At 42.8% G+C, this 26,174-nt stretch overlaps 1 protein-coding gene across 1 annotated transcript in view; it reads right to left on the bottom strand.

Moving 5' to 3' along the window:
* The window catches only part of WWC2 (WW and C2 domain containing 2), a 185,491-nt gene that overhangs the window by 94,744 nt on the left and 64,573 nt on the right, over positions 1-26,174 (bottom strand). The gene's annotated exons all lie outside the window — the stretch shown is intronic.

The raw sequence follows: 26,174 nt of genomic DNA, 5'->3' as shown, positions 1-26,174 counted from the left end.
GCCTTCTAATTCAGCACAGCACAGTGGCAGGGCTCTTACACAGGAAGCCTCCTGGAACCCCTCATATCCAAGCTAACGCACACCAAGGACGTTCCCACAAAGTGTGTCATCAGCCCTTGGAATGCTGGGAGAACAACTGGAGAGGAGGAAGAGCCGTTTTTCCCAGGGCTATCTGCAACAGCCTGCCAAGCCTGCAAGACACTGAAGGAAAGGGTGGGTTTCCTTTCTCGGCCTTCCCCCAGCAGGAAGCCTCCCCAGAGAGAGGGATTTTAGGAGAAACCAAGGCAGCTGCCTCTGCCACGGACTCCCTGGGAGACCACGGACAGGAGCCCCTCTCTACCTCAGCATCCCTCTCTGTATGTGGCAATCACACCCCCACATTTTTTTCCCTGCAGTACAATTACTTTCTAAGATTCACGTGAGGGTACCATGGAATTAACCTGGAAGGATGTCTAGCACATGGTATGCAGTCAACAGTGCCAGTGACTTCTGGAGTCTCCCATGTGTCAGCCAGCACAGCAAGAAAAGCGGGCTCTCCAAGTCTAACCCCCATGACCACAATAACATCTGGGAACTGATGAGAAATAAATTCTTGGACTCTACTGCAGACCTATGAAACTGGAGACTCTGGAGTCCACCAATATCTGCTCTCCAGAGAATTCTGCTGCACATCAAAGTTTGGGAACCATGGGTTTCATGGTTAAGAGTCTGAAATTTAGCATCAAAGAGATCAGAGTTGAGATCCCTGCTCTGCCACCCTGAGCTATTCACTTGAAAACCCCCCAACTCCCTAACCTGTTTTCCAAAACTTAGCAGGAAGTTGGAGGGAGGGGAACACTGAACAGTTTAAAATGAAAGCCAAATAGTGTATAACAGCTGACAAATGTATGTCAGATGAACGAAATCAATCTCAAACGTGCAAGGGCATGTGCCCAAATACAGCAAAATCTAAACTCAGCCTAATTTTTTAAAATGTGTTCAAATTTACCTCATATCCTAAACTTCCCAGAGAAAAATGGATCTTTTTTCAACATCATATTAAAACAACCCCACGACCTAGACGCACCTTTGTCAACACACACAGTCTACAAGCCTGACCCCTCGGACCACGTCACTAAGGCTGGCCAGGTAGAGCACAGCTGCCGTTACCCTGTGTGTGCTTCTGCTTGAAGGTGAAGAACAGAGGCACAGAAAATGCTGAAGATTAAATGACAAAGGAGAGATACTAAACAAGTTTTAAATTTTACCATTATCAAATCAGCATGCCTAAGCATGAATATTATAGGAACCATGAATATTAAAGAACATGTATTAATATTGTTACAGCAACCCGTTTATATTTGAAAAAATTCAGCTTTGTTCACAATTTGATAAGTGAATAATAACAAATCAATGGGTAATAAGCATTTAATTAACTGTCACTCTTCTCAGCCCGGAATTACATCTATCTATAAGTATATATATAACTGTGAACTCAGTGAAGTTTGGACATTCCCATTCCTGCAAAAAATGTAATATAACTATATGCAGTACATATCAAAAATCAAGTTAACGCTTTATTTCCTATTTTTAGATAATTACCTTTTCTCTATACTGTATTAATAAGTGAAGCCACCAAATACATATGCATAAATATAAAAATATTAGCACTAAATTCTTGCTCAAATTGAAAAACATAAGCAAAATAAAATTCTTAGGTACCCAACACAACTGAGCACCCAATTATGCTGCTACCCCGATAAAGGAGAAACGCTACAATCACATATAGAGCTATTTTTTTTTCCCTCAACCTGTAAGTAACTCAGTCCCCCACCTCCCCTCCCCAAAAGGGCCTTTCCTCAGATTTTCTGGCCCCCTTTCAACATTCACTTCCTAACCATTTACTCCTTCATTCTGAGAGGAACTAAGGAGAGGGAGGAGGAGGGAAGGGAGGGCAGAGGGAGCAGCAAGCATGGAGAAGGCTGTGGAGAAGCAGGAACGCTGTCCTGTCAAAATCAAATGGTACAGCCTGTCTGGAAAATGGCCTAGCAGCTCCCCAAAAAGGTAAACAGAACTACCATATGGTCCAGGAATACCACTTGTAGGTCTGGTCCTACAATACCTGGAATAAAGACATGTGCATACATGTTTATAACAGTATTATTCACAGTGGCCAAAAACGAAGAACCAGCCCAAAATGATGTGAATGGGAGGATGGGTAAGCCAACTGTGATATAATCATGCAATGGAACATTATTCAGCCACAAAAAAGAATGAAATACTTGTTCACAGTATAGTATGGATGGACCCTCAAAACATTACGCTAGGTCGATCGCTGTAGAGTTCCAGCCTATGAAATACAGTCCCTAACACCACTGCAGCTTCGCAGTTGCCAGGAGTCAGGAGGAGGGGCAAACCGAGACAAATGCCCTCACTGTACTCTGCAGTGATGGGAGCGTCCTCAAACTAAATGTGGGTGATGGCTGCACAACACTGTAGGTATAGTAAATACCACTAAGTTGTTCATTTTAGAATAGTTCATTTGTAACATGTAAATCTCACCTCAGCATTTTTTTCTTATAATAAAGCCCAAACTCCCAAATTTTCACAGGAGGAAATAAAACAATAAAAACATGGGGAAATGTTCAATATCGCTAGCAATAAAAACAAGTGCCAAATAAAACAATAATGAGGCTCAAAGTTAAAACCTACAAGGTATCAAGTTTTTGTTTTTGTTTGTTTTGTCTTAGTGAAACTTGGTTCTGGTGAGTTGTGGAGGATCAGTCACTTTGATTTATTGCTACTGTAACTCGATACAATCTTTTTAATAAACTATTTGGCAGTATTTAAAAACATGAACATGTTGATTCAACATGGGAATGCTATTCCTGCAGTGTTGCGTGACTCCAAGGCACCAATTCACCTCCACTCGCAGCACACTGCCACCTAGAGGATCTTAACTGCACTACAGCCTCTCCCTCCGCACAGCCCTGTGTTCACGTTTCTAGCACCAAGCCTAGCTCAGATACCTAACAGATGTGGATACAATTGGTAACAACCAGTAAGAAAGACAAAAAGAAAAAAAGCTAAATTGTGGAGAGAGTGGAAGGCATGTTTAACAACTAATGCTGCCAACATTTGTTTCAAATAAGAATATGGGGGCTGACATGAAGGTGATACTTGATAATATATATTACATACCAATGACACATCATAGGAGAAAGCCTTTCAGGGCTCGGCGCCATGGCCTAGCGGCTAAAGCCCTCACCTCAAAAGTGCCAGGATCCCATGTAGACACCGGTTCTAATCCCAGCTGCTCCACTTCCCATCCAGCTCCCTGATGTGGCCTGGGAAAGCAGTCGAGGATGGCCCAAAGTCTTGGGACCCTGCATCCACATGGGAGATCCGGAAGAGCTCCTGGCTTTCAATGGGTGCAGCACCAGCCATTGTGGTCACTTGGGGAATGAATCATCAGACAGAAAATCTTCCTCTCTGTCTCTCCTCCTCTATACATATCTTTGTAATAAAAATAAATAAATCTTTTTTTTACAAATGTATCAAAATATTTAACTCAGTGGTTTTTACCATATTCTACATCATAATAAATAGCTAAATAGAATATACACTCTTAATCACTTCTCCGCCCTTTGGCTAAGATCAAGTGTAGAAAATAGACTCTGTGTCATAGTTACAGACATGTCACAAGTTATCTCAGACGTCTCAATAATTTGGTTTAAGAAAGAAAAGGTTGCTTTCCTCCACAGACAGAAGAAAATAATCATGCAAACACTTAAACCTGAGCTTCTTCTCTCTCTTAAGTGCCAAGAAATGTTTGCTTGTTGGACTATTTGGTTTTGAAAAACAGCTTGAGAACTGAAGTCACTATGCCAGGAAAGAAGCCCAGAATGTCTGTGAGGTGGAAAGGACTTCAAACATTATTATCCAAACAAATCCACAAAAATCCACCAAGGCTGCCTCCTCTTGCAACCTGCTGCTCACCAGCACAAAACCCAGTAGTTTCCATCGCAGAGAGGCCTGAGGTACCTGAGGTATCAACCTGCAGAATGTGTTCCCCTAAAAACAACAGAGAACTGACATGGAGCACACCTCTAGGATGGGACAGACCTCTTCACAAACCGGTCTCTTCCAGAGAAGGCGATCACGGGACCACACTGCGCCTGTGTTGCTGCGTCCCAAACATAAGAAGCTCAGTGTTTCTAACAGCTCACTCAAGGATGACCCCACTTAACAATATGATGTGTTTTATCCCAGGTTACTACTTTTAATAATAAACAAATAGGCACACACACATATATGCTTAATAGGTATGATGAACATTTTCATAAGGTTGGTATCTAACTACACAAATCACACATATTATAGACCTGAGTCCTGCCTCCACAAAACCCACATTTTCCACAGGTAATACATTCTCATTATGAAGATAAGCTATTATTAAAGTCCTTCTTTCACTTTTGTATTATATTGTTTGGGCAATATATTTTAGCCCATCCCTACATGTATGTTCAAAATAATACAAGCAAGCTCACACTGTGGGTATTTTCTGCCTTTTCCTTTAAACATTTATTGTATCTTTATTCAAAGGGCAGATATACAGAGAAAAGGAGATACAGAGAGAAAGATCTTCTATCCACCGCTTCACTCCCCAAATGGCCACAAAGGCTGGAGCTGAGCCAATCCGAAGCCAGGAGCCAGGAACTTCTTTCAGGTCTCCCACGCAGGTGCAGGGTCCCAAGGCTTCGGGCCGTCCTCAACTGCTTTCCCAGGCCACAAGCAGGGAGCTGGATGGGAAGTGGGGCTGCCGGGATTAGACCCCGTGCCCATATGGGATCTCGGCACATGTAAGGTGAGGACTTTTTAGCCACTAGGCTACTGCGTCACGTCCCTTCTGTCCTTTTAATTAGTACAGATGAGAAATGTTTTTAGTGAGGAGCCTGCACTGTGGACAGTGGGTTAAACCACAACTTGCAGTGCAGGTATCCCATTTAGGCATCAGTTCAAAGCCTGACTGTTCCACTTACAATCCAGGTCCCTGCAACGGTGCCTGGGAAAGCAGCAGAGGACCACTCAAGTTTCCCTGGGCCCCTGTCAGCCACATGGAAGACCTGAATAAAAGTTGCTGGATCCTCGTTCAGCCTGACCTAGTCATGGCCATTGGGCTATATGGTGAGTGAACCAGAGTATGAAACAGAGCTCTACGCAATTGTCCTGCAAATAATATTTAAAAAGATTTCAGTGGGTACATGTACGTTTTCCTTAGGTTTTTATCATTGCGTACAATGAGAAGATTCTAGCCCATTATTTAATATAATAGCATAGCTACATTTTCTTCAAGAGAAATCAGTGAGGGGGAGGGGAAGGAGGAGCTGCTATGTTTCTAAATCTGTATCACAAAAATATGAAATCCATTCATTTTATACAAATAGAGAGAACCCAATGATTCAATGAGTGCTTGCAAATATTTACAAGTGTTTTAGGATATATTCCTAAGAGTTGAAGAATAAGCACTTTTTAAAAAAAGATTTATTTATTTTTATTGGAAAGACAGGTTTACGGAGACAAGAGACAGAAAGCTCTTCCACTCGCTAACTCCCTAAATGGTCACAATGGCTGAGCCCATTCGAAGCCAAGAGCCAGGAATTTCTTCCAGGTCTCCCATGTGGGTGCAGGGTCCCGATGCTTTGGATCATCCTCCACTGCTTTCTGAGGCCAAGGAGGGAGCTGAATTGAAAGTGCAGCAGCTGGGACACAACCAGTGCCTATATGGAATACTGGTGCCCATATGGAATGACAGTGCTTGCAAGTAAAGGATTAGTCAGTTGAGTCAATATGCCAACCCTAGGCATACTTTTTAATCATGAAATATCAATATACATTAGAAAAGCACTAACAGGGCCCGGCGCGGTGGCGCAAGTGGTTAAGTCCTCGCCTAGCACGCCCGGGATCCCATATGGGCGCCGGTTCTAATCCCGGCAGCCCCGCTTCCCTTCCAGCTCCCTGCCTGTGGCCTGGGAAAGCAGTCGAGGACGGCCCAAAGCTTTGGGACCCTGCACCCGCGTGGGAGACCCGGAAGAGGCTCCTGGCTTCGGATCGGCATAGTATCGGCCCGTTGCGCTCACTTGGGGAGTGAATCATCGGATGGAAGATCTTCCTCTCTGTCTCTCCTCTCTGTATATCCGCCTTTCTAATAAAAAATAAATCTTTAAAAAAAAAAAAGAAAAGCACTAACACCATATTAGCATTAAAAGTTTTTATTCTGGCAGATGGTCTTTACCAGTCTGCACTCTCATTCATAATATAAGCAAATGTACACTTAACCCACAGTTCGCCACCTCTAGCTAGCATGTAGGGGTGATACAACCTAGTAGTTTCCAATACACATAACAACTTCTTTATATGCTTATGAGGGAATTTAAGAAATATTGATGGAAAACAGAATTTAAAATAAGTTTATTTTGGTTGATGTAAATATTTTTTCAAAACGCAGGGTAAGCTTTTGCAGAGTAAGCTGTTTCCATGAGCTTTTTTTTTTTTTAAAGATTTATTTATTTATTGGAAAGTCAGATACACAGAGAGGAGGAGAGACAGAGAGGAAGATCTTCCGTCCGATGATTCACTCCTCAAGTGAGCACAACAGCCGGTGCTATGCCGATCCGAAGCCAGGAGCCAGGAACTTCTTCCGGGTCTCTCACACGGGTGCAGGGTCCCAAAGCTTTGGGCCGTCCTCGACTGCTTTCCCAGGCCACAAGCAGGGGGCTGGATAGGAAGTAGAGCTGCAGAATTAGAACCAGTGCCCATATGGGATCCCGGGCAGGTTCAAGGTGAGGACTTTAGCTGCTAGGTCACGCCGCCGGGCCCTTCCATGAGCTTTTTGAAGACTCCATGATTTTTTTTCTATTGAGAATTAGTCTTTTTAATTGTTGTTAGTCCTTATTGATCTGCAGCAGCTTTTAATATATTCTGGATATTAATGCTTTACTATTATGTACATGATTGTTCTAAAAATACTAGCTATTCATTAACTTTGTTTATAATGAGTAAAAGATGAAACAGTAGAGAGGAAAACTAGGTAGCCAGTAGGGTGCAACATGCTAATCCTATCACCTTCTTCCATAAAAATGTCACAGAAGCTAAGTATACAGGAAAAAGAAAACTGAATGAAATGTGAAATGTACTAAAAGAAAAGACGTACAACAATTCTCTATGGCTTCTGGGTCCATTCCTCAACTCAAGCGCTGGAAATTGTAGTCCTTTCACAACACACACCACCATTGTTAAGTCACCACAACATAAACAAAATCCTGCTATAAAAATGAAACAGAATCATGAATCACTGGCCAAGGCTTTGGTCGCTCTGCTGTCTTAGCTCCCTGTTAACAGGGCAGTTAACAGGCATTAGAACAGTGTTAAAGTCTGGTCATCAGCAGACTTTCTCCTTGATCTAATCATAGGGGTTTAGAGAAAAGTAAACTGTTGGGGTGGGAAGGTTACTTAAGACTAAACATTATCAAACGTGCTATCTCTGTTTCACTACACCCCTGCTGGGAAGTATAGTTTCTAGGCCAGTGTAGGACTCCAAGTGGCAATGGCAGAACTGGCACATATTCCCATTAATGTAGGGAGTAAACCTACACCAGTGTGCTCAGCAGATTACAGCTCAAACCAGCAGCCTCAGCACCACCTGAGTACCTATTAGAAATGCAGGTTATCTGGTGTCTCCCCCAGAACCACTGGCTCAGATCTGGTGGGCAGGCCCCACATTTTGCTTTCACAACCTCTCCACATGACTCAGGGGCCCTTATGCAGTGACACCTACTGCAACAGCAGAGCTACTTATCTGCAGCAGAGAGCTCCTCCGTTACACCACCACAGTGGTAACTGCTACAACTGTATGAAGGAGAGAGGCAATCAGTATGGGTGTGTGTGTGTGTGTGTGTGTGTGTGTGTGTGTGTGTGTGTGTGCGCGCGCGCACGCGCGCATGTGTGGGTATGTGGGTATATGCATGCTCTGGTAGGTGTGGAGACTGCCTGCTTACTTGGCCAAGAGGAGAGAAGGCCTCTAGTCAAAGAATTCAGTCGCTGGATATCTGAAAGCAGAAACATATTAACAAAAAGTAGGGAAGGTGTTATCAGCAAGCAATCATAAGGTAACAGAGAGTTCACCACCATACAACTTGGTTTCCAAGACTTATAGTGATTTCAGCCTGGGGGTGCTGAATTATTCTTGGCAAAATTTCTTAAACTATGGTGTGTGTAACATGCCAGAAGGACAAGTAGGTAAAATATGGGTTAAGACTTGCACAGGGAGATCATGTAGTAGATGACTAATGTACTACGCAAGGCTTTGGAATGTGTCTACTTGTTAAATTTAAGGTTCACAAGGTTTTCTGGTTTTATTTCTTTTTAGTTATTTATAAGGCAGAGCAAAAGGCAAACACAGGCTTCTTCCATCAACCGGCAGAAATAACCAGGACTGGGTCAGGCCAGAGACAGGAGTCAGAATCCTTGCATGTGTCTCCCACACGGATGACAAGAACAGAGGTATGGGAGTCACCACCTGCTGCTTCCCAGGGTGCCTGCTAGCAGCACGCTCTATCAGAAAAGGAAGTAGATCTCGAATCCCAGGCACTTCAGCACGGGATGCAGGCACCCTAAGCAGGGGCTTAGGCAGCTGTGCCACAACACCTTCCCAGGGTGTGTGCCTCCTTCTATGCCACAAGAGGAGATAACACAACCTACAGAGAAACAATCCAACTGCAGTTACAGTCTTTCCACTTTTGCCACTAGGAACTAATAGTAAAACCAGTAACAAAGTAACACTCCAATCTTTTGTCAGACCATCCAATGGTGGCTTATTGCCTCTTTCATAATTCTATTCCTCTAGTAGCTCTTTCCATGATAACCAGTAACAGCTCTCTGGGTGGTGTCTCAGTCTATTTTCAGTCACTACAACCGAGTTTCTGAGGCTGGGTGTTTAAAAAGCAGAAAGGTTTATTTGGCTGATGGTTCTGGTAGTTAGAGGGTGCTAACAGCATGGTGCTACCAGTAGGCACAGGTTCCCTGGCTGTGTACAACACGGTGGAGAAGTGGAAAGGGAACCAGGTGCATGCAGAAGGAGCCCTGTGCGAGGGGCAGCCTCACATTCTAACAACCTGTGCTCCCATGTACCTGCTCACTCTAGAAGACCAGAGTTAATCTCTCCCAAGGGTGATGACCCCGTACTCTGATTACTTGATTCTAGGCCACACCTCAATGCCAGCACATACATGGACCTGTGGAGTACACATGCAAACCATATCTAAATCACAGCCAGTGAGAAACCATCAGATCATCACAGCAAATGCTTCCACAGCAGCATCAAGATGCTTACCAGAGAAACAGATGGTGAGTGCTATGACTCCTTACTGTACCATGAGGGCATCATCATATTCAGGCAGTCTTTTGGAAAGAGGAAATATGTAGGAATTCAGTTGAACGCAGAAGTAATTCTCATTTATTCAGTGGAATCCCTGGACCAAAGCACCTTACCCGTGCTCACACCTTACAGATCCCAAGACCCCCTGTTCATTAAAGGAGCGATAATCTTCATCAGTCAGGAACCCCAGCAGACACAGAGCCCACCTCTACAGTCTCATGCTTACGTGCCGACACCTGCATCTTCCTGCTCATCCTGACCACACAACAGCTTCCTGCTCTAGGCAATGACCATCACAGCTGAATCTCTGAAGCCCAGACCTGACCTTTAATTTTAGTAGGATTATTGAAGTTTAATTTATAAGCCACACCAATTTCCCATTACAAGTGCATAAATTAGTTATCATGACTAAATGTACAGATAAGACCACACATCTCCCCCTAAGTCCCCAGAATCAATGTGCAATTACTCCCCATCCTACCCTCAGCGTCAGGCAAAGTCAATCTATTTTCTGCTAGTATAGATTTCCCCTTTTCTAGAGGTTCACACAAATGGAATCATAATTTGTGGCTTCTTGTGTCTGGCTTCAGTCATTCAGCACTTTTTAAGGCACATCACACGGCTCACTCATCAACAAGTCATACCACTGTGCAAATGTAAAACACCCTGTTCACTCACCAGCTTATCAACACTGGGGTTGCTCCTATTTCCAGTTATTAGCAAAAACATTGTAATGAAATTCTGCCTCCCAAGCCAGGTTTTGGGAGAGAAGAACAAATTAATCAGACTTCAAGAGTGGTAGGAAGGGTTGGTTTTCATGACATAGTGGGTATAGGTGACCATGCCACAGTGTTCTGCAAATGTTAGACATCACAGAGCAAAGAAAAGCCAAAAAGCACAAATAAGATACCTTCAGCTACCAGCAAGAATTGATAAAACAAGAGGTTAAGAGAGAAAACACTGTACTTCAGTCGACCTTTGGTACTCACAGGTACCAAAAACCAGGGATGCTCAACTTCTTTATAAAAAATGCCTTAGCATTTGCATCAACCTCCATATATCTATAGATATATATATAGATAGATATATCTACACACACTCCCCAGTATTCTTCAAATCATCTTTACTTATAATAAACAACACAACATAAATGCTGTGTGAATAGGTGTTTTACAATATTGTCTAGGAAATAATGATGAGAAAAAGTCTAAACACAGGACATAATTTTTGAAGTTTTTAGGTTCTTTTTACTTATCATCATGCTTTAATTTGAGAGGCAGAGAGACAAGAGATAGAGAGGCAAAGGGCAGCCAGGACTCCCGTGCTCAGTCATGGCCTCCCATGTGAGTGGCAGGGACCCGAGTATGTGAGGTACCATTTGATGCCTCCCCAGGGACACACTAGCAGGAAGCTCGAATGTGGGCTGAAGCTGGGACTTAAACCCTGGTACTCTGACATGGGGTGCAGACACCTCGAGCAACTGAGTCTCAGCCACTTCACTAAATGCTTGACCTTCAAAATTTTTTTTTATCGGGCCCGGCGCAGTGGCGCAGGTGGTTAAGGTCCTCGCCTTGCACGCCCGGGATCCCATATGGGCGCTGGTTCTATCCCGGCAGCCCCGCTTCCCTTCCAGCTCCCTGCCTGTGGCCCGGGAAAGCAGTACAGGATGGCCCAAAGCTTTGGGACCCTGCACCCACGTGGGAGACCCGGAAGAGGCTCCTGGCTTCAGATTGGCATAGTATCGGCCGTTGCGCTCACTTGGGGAGTGAATCATCGGACAGAAGATCTTCCTCTCTGTCTCTCTTCTCTGTATATCCACCTTTCCAATAAAAAAATAATAAAAATAAATCTTTTAAAAAAAATTTTTTTATCTGTAGTTGGTGGAATTCATGAATGCAGAATCTGTGGGTAAACAGAGCCCACCATAGTCACCTCCTGAAAGCTGGACACAAGCATGCAGCTAGCTACCTGTGATTCTAACTTTTCAATGAGCTTTCCAACATGAGACCAGAAGGTCAGGGAAAACCCAGGCCTCCTGGTATGGAGAAAACTGCTTCTATACATGTAGTTCACAAAGCTGGAACATCTCTCAGTTCCTCCAGTTTCCACCCCTCATCCCCTTCTCAGTTTTACCCTTCCAGTTGTCCTTAACTACCAAATTTCCTTCCAAAGTTAAATATGGTCTTTTTGGAGAAGACAGGCTGTCACTACTCAGCAACACTTTGTGAGTTTTGGTTTTGGAAATAAGTTCACAGAACTTATTATTTGAGTTTCCTTGTCTGTTCAGTTCATTGAGTTCCTACTGACTTTTCTTCTCCACATGCCAACCATATAATATGGTATTTGGTGTTCAACAGACGCTCCTTACAGAAGCAATGAGCAAGTGATTTCTAGCCAGAAAACTCAATGGACTCAGACTTCTTAGAGTAGCACCCACCAGACATTACATAAGGCTATTTAACAGTCATATCAAGTTCATAAAACACAACTCTGGGTTACACACAAACACACACACTAGCACAACCACTTTTCTTAACACAGATCTACCTACCAGCAACCTCATCCTGGAAAATGGAGCTATCATAGACACATCCAGACATCCAAGTCACAGAGAGGCAGACACTGATGCCTCCCACTGCACTGGATCTTCAACTCATGAAGGTTCTGCAGGCTCATGCTCAAGAACCCTGCCTCAAGGCACACAGCTTCTTTACTGCCACCCCCAAAACCCAAGCCATCAGCATCACTTGCCTAGACTATCACCATAACTTTCTCATTAGTCTTTTCTCCACGCTGTAGCTGGAAACCTTTTGAAATAGCTTTTAAAATATTTATTTATTGGGCCCGGCGCGGTGGCGCAAGTGGTTAAAGGTCCTCGCCTTGCACGCCCGGGATCCCATATGGGTGCCGGTTCTAATCCCGGCAGCCCCGCTTCCCTTCCAGCTCCCTGCCTGTGGCCTGGGAAAGCAGTCGAGGACGGCCCAACGCTTTGGGAACCTGCACCCGTGTGGGAGACCCGGAAGAGGCTCCTGGCTTCGGATCGGCATAGTATCGGCCCGTTGCGCTCACTTGGGGAGTGAATCATCGGACGGAAGATCTTCCTCTCTGTCTCTCCTCTCTGTATATCCACCTTTCCAATGAAAAAATAATAAAAATAAATCTTTAAAAAAAAAAATATTTATTTATTTATTTTTATTGGTAAGGCAGATCTACACAGAAAAGGAGAAACAGAGGATACAGATCCTCCATTCCACTAGTTCACTCCCCAAGTGGCTACAACAACCAGAGCTGAATCTATCTGAAGCCATAGGGGCCAGGAGCTTCTTTTGATCTCCCACGTGGGTGCAGGATCCAAGGCTTTGGGCCATCCTCTATTGCTTTCCCAGGCCACAAGCAAGAAACTAGAAGGAAAAGTGGAGCATCCATATGGGATCTCAGCATATGTAAGGTGAGGATTTTAGCCACTAGGCCACCATGTCGGGGCCAGCTTTTAAAGTCTTCTAATACAAAGTTTTAGTTAGAAAACTTATGAATACATCCTCCTCCTATTAAATACATAAAGCTTTACAGACAGTGATCAAATTCCCTTCCAGTTCCCATGTTCTTGGCCCCAAAAGCACCTATTACCAACGCAGTATGTGACCTTCCAGACCTTTCTGTAAGGACAGCCTAGAAAACATTAGTTAATATCATTTTTCGGTCCCAGCACAGTAACCTAGTGGCTAAAGTCCTCACCTTGCATGTACTGGGATCACATATGGGCACCAGTTCTAATCCCAATGACCCCACTTCCCACACAGCTCCCTGCTTATGGCCTGGGAAAACAGTCGAGGATGGTCCAGAGCCTTGGGACCCTGAACCCTCATAGGAGACCCAGAAGAGGCTCCTGGCTCCTGGCTTCCGATGGGCTCAGCTCTGGCATTGTGGCCACTTAAGAAGTGAATCTTTGGACAGAAGATCTTCTTCTGTTATCTCCTCCTCTCTGTATATCTGACTTTCTAATAAAAAAATAAATCTTTTTTAAAAATCCTTTTTCAATTAACAATATAAGGGGGCTCTTAATAATGTTATTTATTTTCTTTTCTTTCCTTTTTGTTTTTGTCTTGTTAAGTTTAGATCATGGCTTACTTATTAGTTTTTCTAGCAGTCTACTGGATGGAACATCTTCAAGTAAGGCCTAAGTTAGTTACATACCAGATTAGTATTTCAGCCAGTTAACCTTAGTGATCACTGCCTGCCATGCAGCTACACACATGCACAGAGGACAGCAGCAACAAGACAGCACAGGGGGCTTGACCCAGGGGCCTTTCCAGTTGGCAGCTGCAGCCTGCAGCCGCTTGGAGGGTGTGCTCAGCCCATCGTGCCGAGCGGCTGCTGTTGATGGAGAATCCTAACAACTGAGCCTCAATGACTTGTGGGGAAGCATCTGGCACACTCGCTTGCATCTCACTTTTGTTATAGCCCATAACTACTATCACATTCACAGGAAGAGTGAGTGGATTTCAGAATGTTCAAAATTTGAAGTTGGTTTGTTTTCGATCTCAGTTTTGTCAAATCTTACATGGAAAAAACATGTCATGTTGGTTTGGCCACATGAACGTTCCATGCCAGTTAGATTGAACACAGGGCAGGTCTCTCACTCATTGTTCTAAATTGAATTATCCAGCATTTGATCCCTGGTGGCCCTGCAGGAACCCAACGTGAGGGAAAAACTTGCAGCTGAGTGCTGCTGAGCACAGGGCTTCCATGCAAAAGCCATAGACATCCACCCGATTCCCACTCGATTAAACCAAGTTGCCTTCCAAACGAAAGTTTTGAGCAGGCAAATGAGTCGCTCAATCGCTGAGCACCTGCAGCTTCTTGTAATGGAGTGAAAGCACACATTGGAACGCATGCTTTAACATTTCAAAGAGGATGTTTGTAGACACATAAAATATGTATGCCTACATTCATAAATGTTGCCCTAATGTTTTTCTCTCACTGGTTGGTTTTTTGATCTTACGATCTAAGTCTTGAGCGTAGCCAGCTTTCCGCAGAACGTTTGTTCACATATTTGAAATGGAACGACTTCATTAAGAAGCAGAAACATCCTCCACACTTAACCTTGCCTGAACTTTTGCAAACACCAGAGGAGGACAACTAGCATTTAAAGCTTCTGGCCACGGGTCCTACAATTTCCTTATTTAACTTCTTTGCACTAAATTTACAAATATTTTAAGTTATTAACATCACAATCCAATTCGAATCTTTTGTGGTATGTGCATATTTGACCAAGACATATTTGAAGTAATTAAAAACACTTTTTTTTGTTAAAGATACCAAAGGATTTACCAGATCATATGTGATTCCCAGTCCTGGGATTTATAGTCTAAGCAAGGAATAGATCATGAAGTTAACTTGATGTAGTAAGAGCATGAACATGTGGGTATCTGTTGTGGAAGACCTTGAGGTTTTCTGGTTTAATATGTGAGTCTGCCTAAAACACTTGCTGTCTATGGCATCACCTAGTTTGTTTTTTCATGCTATTACCACGAATTTACCTTGTTTTTAACTGATATCATCTTTCTTCCTACATATCCAAAACTCATTTATTTGTCCACCGGCGTAATCCTTACAAACTACAACAGCTGGTTTTCAGGAATGTTTTCAATCTATCCATGTTCTGTCAACTACCACCACATTTACTCATGATTCCCGTTAAGTACACACTAAGTCATTTTCAAGATACTAGGCTTTTGCAAGCCATTACTAGACAGTATTGAAAAGCATCTCATCCTGCCCCTCCATACAACTAACACGCAAGCTCAAAAAAATGTATGTATTTGAAAAACTCCAGGGTTAGAATTTTTGAGAACCAAATATCAGAAAATACATAAACTGCTCCTGATCAGACTAAGGAATGGCATTAACATGCTACAAATCAATTCCATACCTCAACTTTGCTTTTTGCTAGTTAAACATACGACTGAGTTTCTGTAACTAATGGAGCCTCTCGTTGGTGGTATTTCCTTGCACTCTCCAGCCTCTATTTTCTTCTGGCATAGCATCAAATTCTCCAAGCACTAAAAATTAGACATATGGAATGTGAGGAATGTCTGATAACTTCAGAGATCAGCCCTTAGTCATAAACAAAAATGCATGCCCTTTGAGCTTAGACTCAAATTCAATCTGAAGCAAACAAAATGTCATGGGCTGACTGCTGGCAAACCACGCAAGGTAAAGTAGGGTGGGCTGGGAAAACTCTAAATATAAGTTAGCACAAAGATAAACACTGCTTCTTTATTTCACATGCTGATATGATGAATGTGCAAAAGCATGGCATGTTTGAGTCTTAGATTAATAATACCTAAGTTAGAAAAGATTATTAGAATTACTCTATAAAATAAAGTTCATTCTGTTTCCAACAGCTTTTACTAACATCTCCTTACTGGGAACTCATCTTTAGTTACCCAGTTCTACAGGTGCTAACACTGTTTAAGATGAATTAAAAGCAAAAAGCACATTAAAAAAAATGAAGAAAAAAGCTTTGAGGAATTATTCCAGACCAAAAGAAAAATAACCAGTTGCAGCATGTTTATCTCAAATGAAACCCAGTTCTTAAAGGGAAAAGTTTTTAAACATCTATGAAATTTAGCCATATTACTGAGCTATACTTTGATTTCCACAAGTATGACAGAGCTATTACAGTTCTTTAAGTTTGCTTTTGCCTTCAACTACTACAGTCAAAAAAAAGAATAAACAAATAAATTTATATATACCATATTTAGAAAACACCATACAAACACTCTCGAAGACAGAAGGAGAAGAAAACAAAATAAATGTAAGAGGCTTTCAAGAGTTTTGTGGGGAAAATGGAATTGAAAAATTAACACTAAAAATCTTAAATTTCTCAACATAAATCCCACAGGATTTGAGACACTTCAAAGTGGTAATACCAATGACTCAGTCCAATGAAAAAAACTGGGAATCCTAGCCATATAAATGCAGTCATTTTTTATATTATTCACTGGGGAAAATTAGGAGGGGGGGCCTTTAGTGATTTCCTACTCTCAGGAAACAACCTTGTTTAAAATTTCCACTGAAAGCTCATCTTTACTCTGCAGCTAAGCTGAGCTCTATCATTTCAGCACTCATGGAGCACAAAGGTTACTCCTCTTTTTCAGCTGGAATTAATAAATGTAAACCAGTTGAGATATGCCTGGTTATTAGCTGTTGTTCATTGGTCCTCCCCATTAGGGTACAAACAAGATTATTTTTCTCCTCCAAATTGATATGGATGCTCTCTGGTGCTGTAGGCATCTGCTTCAACTCCAACTAACCTCTTCAAATGAGCTATCCAGTTATAAAGCGCTGATTTCTCCTGGGCATCATCTTTACAAACTTCACCTATGATCAATGACTGCACCATCCCTACACCAAAGCTTTACCTCAAATTTCATTCTTCTGGAGGATATGGCAGTACATTGGAGCTTGCATAGGACACTTGGTACCAGAAACAAGGACAGAACAAATTGATCAACTACCTCAGCCAAGTGTTGGCAGTGAAAATCTGTACAAGGAGAGACAGTAAAGTGGATCATGTCAGCCAGTGGATTCTGAAGAGACTTCACCGTGCTTGGAATGGTGAGATCGGCAGCAATTCAGAACAGTTGAACTATCGAAACCACTTGACCTATGCCCTCAGAACATGCCCCACATCGGGGACCTGGGATGGTTGGAAGGGTAGTTTGGGCTTACCCCTTTGTCTCTCCCCTCCCCCCAGATACAGAGAGGAAAAAAAGAGAATGTGGAAACAATGGTCTTACCCACTTTCCTGCAGCTCTTGATCCTTGAGCCCTAATCAACTATGTAAAGATCATCAAAATAATAAATAAAAATTTCACGCTTCTTCATTTTCAACAGAATTCATATTACTCTTTTCAGGGACTCTTTTCAAACAGATTTCCTTCTTGGTGCTTCAAAGTAGATCCTATACACACCCATCACATGACAAGTTAATTCAAGTCTATTATGGAACAAAAAAAAAATTCGTAACAGGCCTTATCCATGAACTTCTTGAAGGTTTGTTGTATGGCCAAAAGTTGGCTGCCAGAACTAAGAGGAGGAGATATACATGTATAAATGCATCTCATATTAGTAATAATGATAATAAAAGTACACATTGTGTATATATTCATCTACTGCTTTTATGTTAAAATTTTTCATGACAAAAAGTCAGTTAAAAAGTCTATTACTAATAAGTTAAAAAGTTTATTACTAAGAAATTCCAGTAAAGAATATCTACCTCCATTTACTCTACAAAATAACAAACAGGGGATTAAAAAAAAAAAAAAAGACATAAACACAAAAAAGACAAGACAGCAGACAAGAGCTGCTGGAAAGGTGGAAAGCAATGACCTAGGGGACGTGAAAATCTCAGAAGCAGACTAATTCATCCTGCAAAGACAGCAATGGTTCAGGAATGGCACATCAAGGACTTCAGGGCTCCTGAAAGTCTGGTAAGTAGTCAGATCTGTGGTCAGCCTCTGCCCAACATGGGTGGAAACAGAAGGTTTATTCTCTGCAAAGACTGAATAACACAGACTGTAGGATTCCAAGCAACTGGTATGGCTGAAAAATGGAGTACTTATTAAAAAGGAGATTAAACATACACCCATACTATGAATGGGAAGCCTCCCAAACCCCCATTCCATCACTCAGTTTGCAGAATGCTAAGAGCAGGCTTATATTTGCCAGATAGCCAAATTGTTCCTAGCAATACTAACTAAACCAAGGGGGGGCGGGAAAAAACCTGTGACAATCACTTCTGCAGGAACCTAAAATAAAGCCTGAGTCAGATCATGAATATGCAGCTAAACCCCACCTACTAGTGCACAGAACAAACAGCTTTTGTTGTGCCTCATTCTTAAGTATGATGGACAGCTGTCCTAGTTGGGACAGGCTAGGCAACATGGATATAAAAACCAACACCCAAATCTCAGCACCTAAGAGTAACATTTATTTCTCATCCATGCCATGTCCAAACTGGTTCTGGACAACCATCCAGGCAGCTCCCTGCACAGTGTGGTTCAGCATCCCAGGTGACAACTCAGGCACCTCCAGCTCAACTCATGTGCCAATCACCCGGGCAGAGGAGACACATACATCATTCTGCGCACAACACACTGGTCCAAACAAGCCATGTGGTAGCAGGCAAATTAATCCCCTCATTGGCCTAGAAGGAATCTTGGAGAACCAGACAGTGAGTATTAGTTACATCTACAACAAAAGCTAAGTATACTAAGCTCCAATGAATACAGAAATTAAGTAAACACTGAAAAAATAAAACGGACACAACTCAATGATCAGACATTATCTTCAATTTCTTTATAGAGAAAAATTGAAGAAAACTTCAATTGGAATCTTCAGGGATAACAAAATAAGTTACTGTCAAAACAGAAATATTTGGGTTGGCACAATAGTCTAGCATCTAACTTTCTCAACTCGCAAGTGCCAGGATACCATATGGGTGCTGCTTCTAATCCCGGCAGCCCTGCTTCCCATCCAGCTCCCTGCTTGTGGCCTGGGAAAGCAGTCGAGGACGGCCCAAAGCCTTGGGACCCTGCACCTGCGTGGGAGATCCGGACCCAGAAGAAGCTCCTGGCTTCGGATCGCTTCTGAACGGGTCAGCTTCAGCTATTGCAGCCACTTGGGAAGTGAATCATCGGTTAGAAGATTTTCCTCTCTGTCTCTCCCCCTCTCTGTATATCTTATTGTCCAATAAAAATAAATCTTTAAAAAAAAAGAAATATTTGCATGAAAATTTCTGAAAAATGAATCATACAACAGCAGAAGTGAACCTATCTATTAATATATTAGAAGACCACATTAAAAAAACTTCCCAACAGGGCCCAGCAGCGTGGCCTAGCAGCTACAGTCCTCGCCTCGAAAATGCAGGTATCCCATGTGGGCGCCGGTTCTAATCCTGGCAGCCCTGCTTCTTATCCAGCTCCCTGCTTGTGGTCTGGGAAAGCAGTCAAGGACAGCCCAAAACCTTGAGACCCTGCACCCGCATGGGAGGCCTGGAGGAAGTTCCTGGCTCTTGGCTTCAGATCGGTGCAGCACTGGCCGTTGCAGTCACTTAGGCATCAGATCTTCCTCTCTGTCTCTCCTCCTTTCTGTATATCTGACTTTGCAACAAAAATAAATAAATTTTTTTAAAAAGCTTTCTAAACAAATAAGGAAAATAGGGAAAAAAAAGGGGGGGAGGGAATATCTAAATGATGACTCTAGGATGCCTCACTAAAACGAGTTCCAAGGACACAGAACAAAACAAATATGAACTAATACAATAAAATTCCCCTGGAGTGAGCAACAACGATTTCCTGATTGTACTTGTGGATGATCCAGTCACCCAGCACAGTAACTTAAAAATACTTCCATCAAAGCCCAATTTTGTGAAGCTTTGGAACATAAGGGCTAAACCTCCAGCAAAAACCACTATAATTTTTTAAAAGGGGGGTGGAGGTGCAGCGCAATGGTTCAATGGTTAAATCCCCGCCTTGCAATCTCCTGGATCCCCTAACGGTGCTGGTTCCTGCCCAGCTTCTCCACTTCCCACCCAGCTCCCTGCTTGTGGCCTGGGAAAGCAGTCAGGACGGCCCAAAGCCTTGGGACCCTGCACCCACGTGGGAGACCCAGAAGAAGCTCCTGGCTCCTAGCTTCACATCAGCTCAGTTCTAACTGTTGTGGCAATTAAGGAGTGAACCTTTTGATGGAAGATCTTCCTCTCTGTCTTTCCTTCTCTCTGTAAATCTGCCTTTCCAATAAAAATAAATAAATCTTAAAACACACATACAAACACCAGGGATCAGTGCCATGCCATAGTAGGGTAAGCCACTTACAGTAATGCTAGAATCCTATATGGGCACTGGTTTAAGCCCAGGCTGCTCAGCGTCCAATCCAAAAACTCCTTTTATTAATGGCCTGCAAGGGCAGACCTGGAGGGGACGCCTGGCTGCTGGTTTCAGCTGTTGTGACCATCTGGCGAGTGAGCCAGCAGATACAGGACCGATCTCTCTTGTCTTGTCTCTTCTCTCTCTGTAACTCTTTCAAACAAAAATAGAATTAATCTTTTAAAAAAAAGCTCTCAAGACACAAAGGGGTATCAGACTACTCAAACTCAACTTTGGAAACTACACATCAGTACAACAAAAAGATCAAAACCTTGCTGCAAATCCTCTTCTCCTGAAATTTCCCTAGTTAAAACACCAATCAGGAACAAGAGTGGAAATAATGGTCTTTCCTGAGGTACCATCTCCCTTCGTGTCAGGTGTAAGATCTCAAAAACTGAAAAGGTATAAGATCCCAAAACACAGTACCAAACACAGGAAAAAGATGAATGACACCTACAAGCTGGCAGGGAAGGAGACCCCTGAACAACAGGGTAGCAGTTACGGTGCCTAGCCAGTCCCAACTGGACACAAAAACAAAAGCACAGGAGCTTTCACACTGACAGACTACTTGGTGTTTGTATGCACTGAATGGAAATACCGAATTCTGACAGCAAGCTGGTGCCAGGGACACACAAAATTATACCAATAGTTTAAAAAAGAGACAATTATTAACTACACCGAAAACAAAGGGAAATGCAATCATAGTACACTAGATTGGTCATTCATGAATAATATTTACATAGTCATAAAAAATGTAAACATTGACTACTGATTTCTTTACAAGGTGATATCGCACACCAAGAGGATGAAGGAAGGGGAGGAGTGTGTACACAGTGCAAGCACCAGTAAGAGCTGACCCTCATCCATGGCGGGAAGTCAGATCTCAAAACCTAAAACTCAGCAATCAAAGCATACACATGTGAAACTGAAAAACATGGAGGTAAGCACTGAAAGAAACCATAGAATTTGTGTGAGCGCGGTCAACTCTGGATCGAGAGCTGCATTTGGGAGGAGGAGTTGGGGGGCCAGGGAGCTGCAATTTTATCTTGGGGACCTATTTGTGTATTTGTTAATCATTTACAGATACAAGTATAACTTGGATTAAAATAACATTTTCAAAGCTCCTTTTCCATCTCCAAATTTAACTTCGAAAGTCAGAAAACTTGCCCTACAGTCTCTATCACTAATTTCAAATTTATCTCCCCAGCCATCCATGAAACTCATGTACATGTTTAGAGTTGCACTTCTCACATTATGTAAAGTACATTGTTTAGTACTCTAAAATACATAACATCAAAGCAGGACGACAGAGGCAAGGACTAGGCCTAGTGGCTAAGTTGCTGATTGGGAACCCATTCCTGGTATCACCGTGCCTGGGTTCAAGTCCTGTAGTCCTGTATCTGCTCCTGTTTTTTATTTCCTGTGAATGTGTACTGTGGGAGATAGCGGTCATGGCTCCAGAACTTCAGTCCCTGCCACACATGTGTTGCCAGTTACAGGCCTCAGATTGGCACAGCCCTACTGCTGTGGGCATTTGGGAGTAGACTAAGATAACGCTCTCTCCAATTAAACCAATGTAGGCCTTTAAAATAAGTTTCAGTGAAGCTGAAATAAAATAATTAGTGGGCCCGGTGTGATAGCCTAGTGGCTAAATCCTCTCCTTGCATGCACTGGGATGCCATATGGGCACAGGTTCCTGTCCTGCCTGCTCAACTTTCCATTCAGTTCCCTTGCCTGTGGCCTGGGAAAGCAGTCGAGGATGGCCCAAAGCCTTGGGACCCTGCTCATGAGTGTCCTGGCTCCTGGCTTCAGACAAGGTCAGCTCTGGTTGTTGCAGCCACTTGGGAAGTCAATCAGCGGATAGAGGATTTTTCTCTCTGCTCTCCTTGTCTCTGCCTTTCAAATAAAAAAATAAAATAAAATAAATCTTTTTTTTTTTAAAAAAAGCTTAAAATAATGAGTATACCCTCTCCAGGGTTAATACCAAGTTCATATATATGTGTGTGTGTGCGTGTGTGTGTGTATTCCAGCTTCCTGTTAGACATAAAAATGTTCAATTCATTTTTTTTTTTAAAGAAAAAGCTTCCATATGATTGCATCTAAATTGGTGGCTGACATGGCAAGCACTCATCAGTAACATTTCTCATAATTTTACAAAGCAGAAAAACAAGTTAATTTGCAGAAAAAAATATTCTTTTAAAATTTCTAATGATGGCCTTTGCTCTGCCTTGTTACTCCTTCCATGCTTTTAATAAATGATATAAAAATCAACACAAAGTGGATGCTGTGGCACAGTAAGTTAAGACATCACTGCAGCTCAGACTCAAGTGCCTGGTTCAAGTCCCAGATGCTCCACTTCCAATCCATATCCCTGTTAACATGCCTACTATCAGGACACAGTAGATAAGGGCCCATTGCTTGAGCCCCTGCCACCCACATGGGAAGTGCAGATGAAGTCTGAGCTCCTGGCTTCAGTCTGGCCCAGCCCCAGCTGTTGCAGGCATTTGAGGAGTGAATCAGCAGTCAGAAGTTTTTTTTCTCTTGCTATCTTTCAATTAAACAAAATGAGCAATTTTTTAAAATCAAGAAATACAAAAATTGTGTCATAAGACATTCATCTCCACAGGCTTCACCTTCAGGACTTTAAATTCTCTCCTTACCTATCCCTCTGCAATACTCACGGAGTTCCCAAGATACTCTCATCTTTATTTCTCCCATTACTGTCACATCCCACAGGCATCCAAACACGGACCGGAGAGTAAGATACCATGCAGGGGAGCTCTTTCAATTGTTGTCAGATGCCTAAAGACCCATCTCAGGCAAGGCTGTTCGATTTTTTTTTTATTGCTACACACCCTGGCCCTGGTCAGCTGGGTGCCACCATGACTTGCGGTGCCTGCCACCAAGACCCGCCCCTCAGCAGAGGATGGATCAGGGACGACCCACCATTGCCTGGCCAAGGGCACCTCAGCTGTTAATCTAATGAGTTTTGCTTGCTTGCTTGCTTACTTTTTAAGCTGGTAGGCATCTTTGCTACAGCTTCATGTTCATCATGTCCAACAAATCTACCATCCTCTAAATAACTTGAAAAACGAATTTTCCAAAGAAAATAAAATCATCTTTTGAAGCACAGACTAGTGTTCCTGAGAAAGCAGTAACTCTATAGCTGCTTCTTTGCTTTTAGCTAAATCTCTATCTCGGCATTTATAGTAAACAAGAATCAAGTTTTCAAAAGTGTCCCTGGAATGAACGTTTATGAACATAAATGAAATATGCTTATTAGGTAATACAATTATTGGTTTGAGAGGTAACTGTAGAGCTTTATCCAGAACTTCTTCAAACTGTAGCTCGAATCTCCAAAATTACTTGTTTTTTGGTTAACATGAATTCTATACAACTTTTATATGCATAAAGGAATTCATCTCCATTGTCAGGGTATGCCATGATAATTCCAAAGCCATCTTTTACAGGGTCTCTCCAATGGCCACTCAAAAATATAAGGATGAATAAACGTAATCTGAGGTGGGAATATGGCTCAGCGCTCGAAATGCTGTTAGGAACGCCCACATTCCATATCAGAGTGCTTGGGTTCAAGTCCCAGCCTTGATCTTCGCAGCCTCCAAATTACAACAAACACCGGTTGGATTAACTTTAAAAATCTATGGGCAGGGCCCGGCGCGGTGGCGCAAAGTGGTTAAGGTCCTCGCCTTGCACGCCCGGGATCCCATATGGGCGCCGGTTCTAATCCCAGCAGCCCCGCTTCCCTTCCAGCTCCCTGCCTGTGGCCTGGGAAAGCAGTCGAGGACCGCCCAAGGCTTTGGGACCCTGCACCCGCGTGGGAGACCTGGAAGAGGCTCCTGGCTTCGGATCGGCATAGTATCGGCCCGTTGCGCTCACTTGGGGAGTGAATCATCGGATGGAAGATCTTCCTCTCTGTCTCTCCTCTCTGTATATCCACCTTTCCAATAAAAAAAAAAAAAAAATCTATGGGCAAATGACTGCAGGTTGAGAATTCTCCACGGCCCCACTAATGCATGCTTCACATATGCATAATTCAGCCCTGCTCCACTCACTCACGTACTCCAATACTTTTTTTTTTAAGATTATTTATTGGAAAGTCAGATATACAGAGAGGAGGAGAGACAGAGAGGAAGATCTTCCGTCCGATGATTCATTCCCCAAGTGAGCACAACAGCCGATGCTATGCCGATCCGAAGCCAGGAGCCAGGAACTTCTTCCAGGTCCCCACACGGGCGCAGGGTCCCAAAGCTTTGGGCCATCCTCTGCTGCTTTCCCAGGCCACAAGCAGGGAGCTGGATGGGAAGTGGGACCACTGGGATTAGAACCAGAGCCCATATGGAATCCCAGTGTGTTCAAGGCGAAGACTTATGCCACTAGGCCATGCCGCCGGGCCCACGTATTCCGATTCTTAACATGCAAGACATTCCTGTAAGTTAGAGGGAAGGCGCCTCCAGTGTACAAAATACCAGTTTGTAGAAATAAGCAACACTGTCCTGAATGAGCTGCTAAACGATGGAGACATTTCCGAATCCCAGGTGTTCTGCCCATGAACTTGGTCCTCTGTGAAACATTGTAGTGCTTGTGACCATTATGGCATTTATATAAAAGGAAAATATCTGCAAGTTTACATTCTCACCCTTGAATGGTGAAGGCAACAACAGATACGTTCCCCAACTTCTATCACTTTCCAAAAGCAAGGAAGCAGCGGTGGGAGGGTGGAGCTTTCATTAGCAGCTTCCTTGAACTGCTCCTTACAGCCACGAGTACCGATAAACTTGGCTATGTATGGGAGTCAGGGGAACATAAATAAGGAAAAGAAATAATTTAGCATACTACAAAATTAGAAGCAGAAAGCTTTAACTTTTAAGTTCCCATTACTAATGCAAAATTCCAACTTACTAAATTAAATGCAGATACTAAAAATGTCATAAAAGCAGCATAACACTTTTCATCAAAAGCACACATTGAACTATTGCCTCATAAATGTATCAAACTATTTTGGGGACATTATAAATGAGGTACTTTATTATCTGGAATATCCACCTTGAGAGAAGCTCTTTTACTCAAACAGAAAGTCTTATGAATTAAACAAAAGCACGTTTTTAAAACATACAACACTTATTTTTTTATCCAAGCATACTTCATTATCCCGTTTTCAAATGCCACAATGTAGGTCTTGGATGAAAAACTAAGCATTCCACACTGTGCTGGCTTTCAAGTAAGGATCCTTCATTACCTACATAGCTTCTACGTTCTTTGTAGCAGTAATTTAATTTGAGCCTCTAGGGACTTCGTTCGCATTTGCTGTGAGTCTCAAGGCATGAGAAGTATGTAGCATTCATATAACAGGAAATATCTAAGCGCATTCTGCTGCGATTTCCTTCCCCCACACCCCCTTCCACACCCATTCCTTAAACTGCCTTCAAACAGCCTGCTGTGTTCATTAAAACTTAAACACTAGTTACTAACAGAAACAGCGGACTTATTCCTTAGTTTGTTAAGACACCACATCTCTAAAATTGTATTCAGCCTGGCTTAAATAGCTTCTCAAGCCTAGCACCTGACCCCTAATGCCCAAATACTTTAATGCCGTGCAGGTCAAATATGCTTTTTCTGTTGTTATCAGAGTGGAATTTAGGAGGAAAAGAAGAAAGCTTACCAATTCAGCTTTCCATTCTCCACATACCAAACCCTAACGAAGGGGCCCTTCCACAGTCTGACATGAGCATGCCTCTGACCCTGCAGGTCTGAGCAGACCCTTCCACCCTTTCCACACTCTTTACCCCCCACCCCAAGACCTGCCC

The sequence above is a fragment of the Ochotona curzoniae genome, unplaced genomic scaffold, assembly GCF_017591425.1.
Source record: "Ochotona curzoniae isolate NIBS_2020 unplaced genomic scaffold, NIBS_Ocur_1.0 scaffold_4505, whole genome shotgun sequence".
NCBI classification, from domain to species: Eukaryota; Metazoa; Chordata; class Mammalia; order Lagomorpha; family Ochotonidae; genus Ochotona; species Ochotona curzoniae.
The sequence above is the reverse complement of the archived record's forward strand: the minus strand, read 5'-3'. Positions and strand labels throughout refer to the sequence as shown.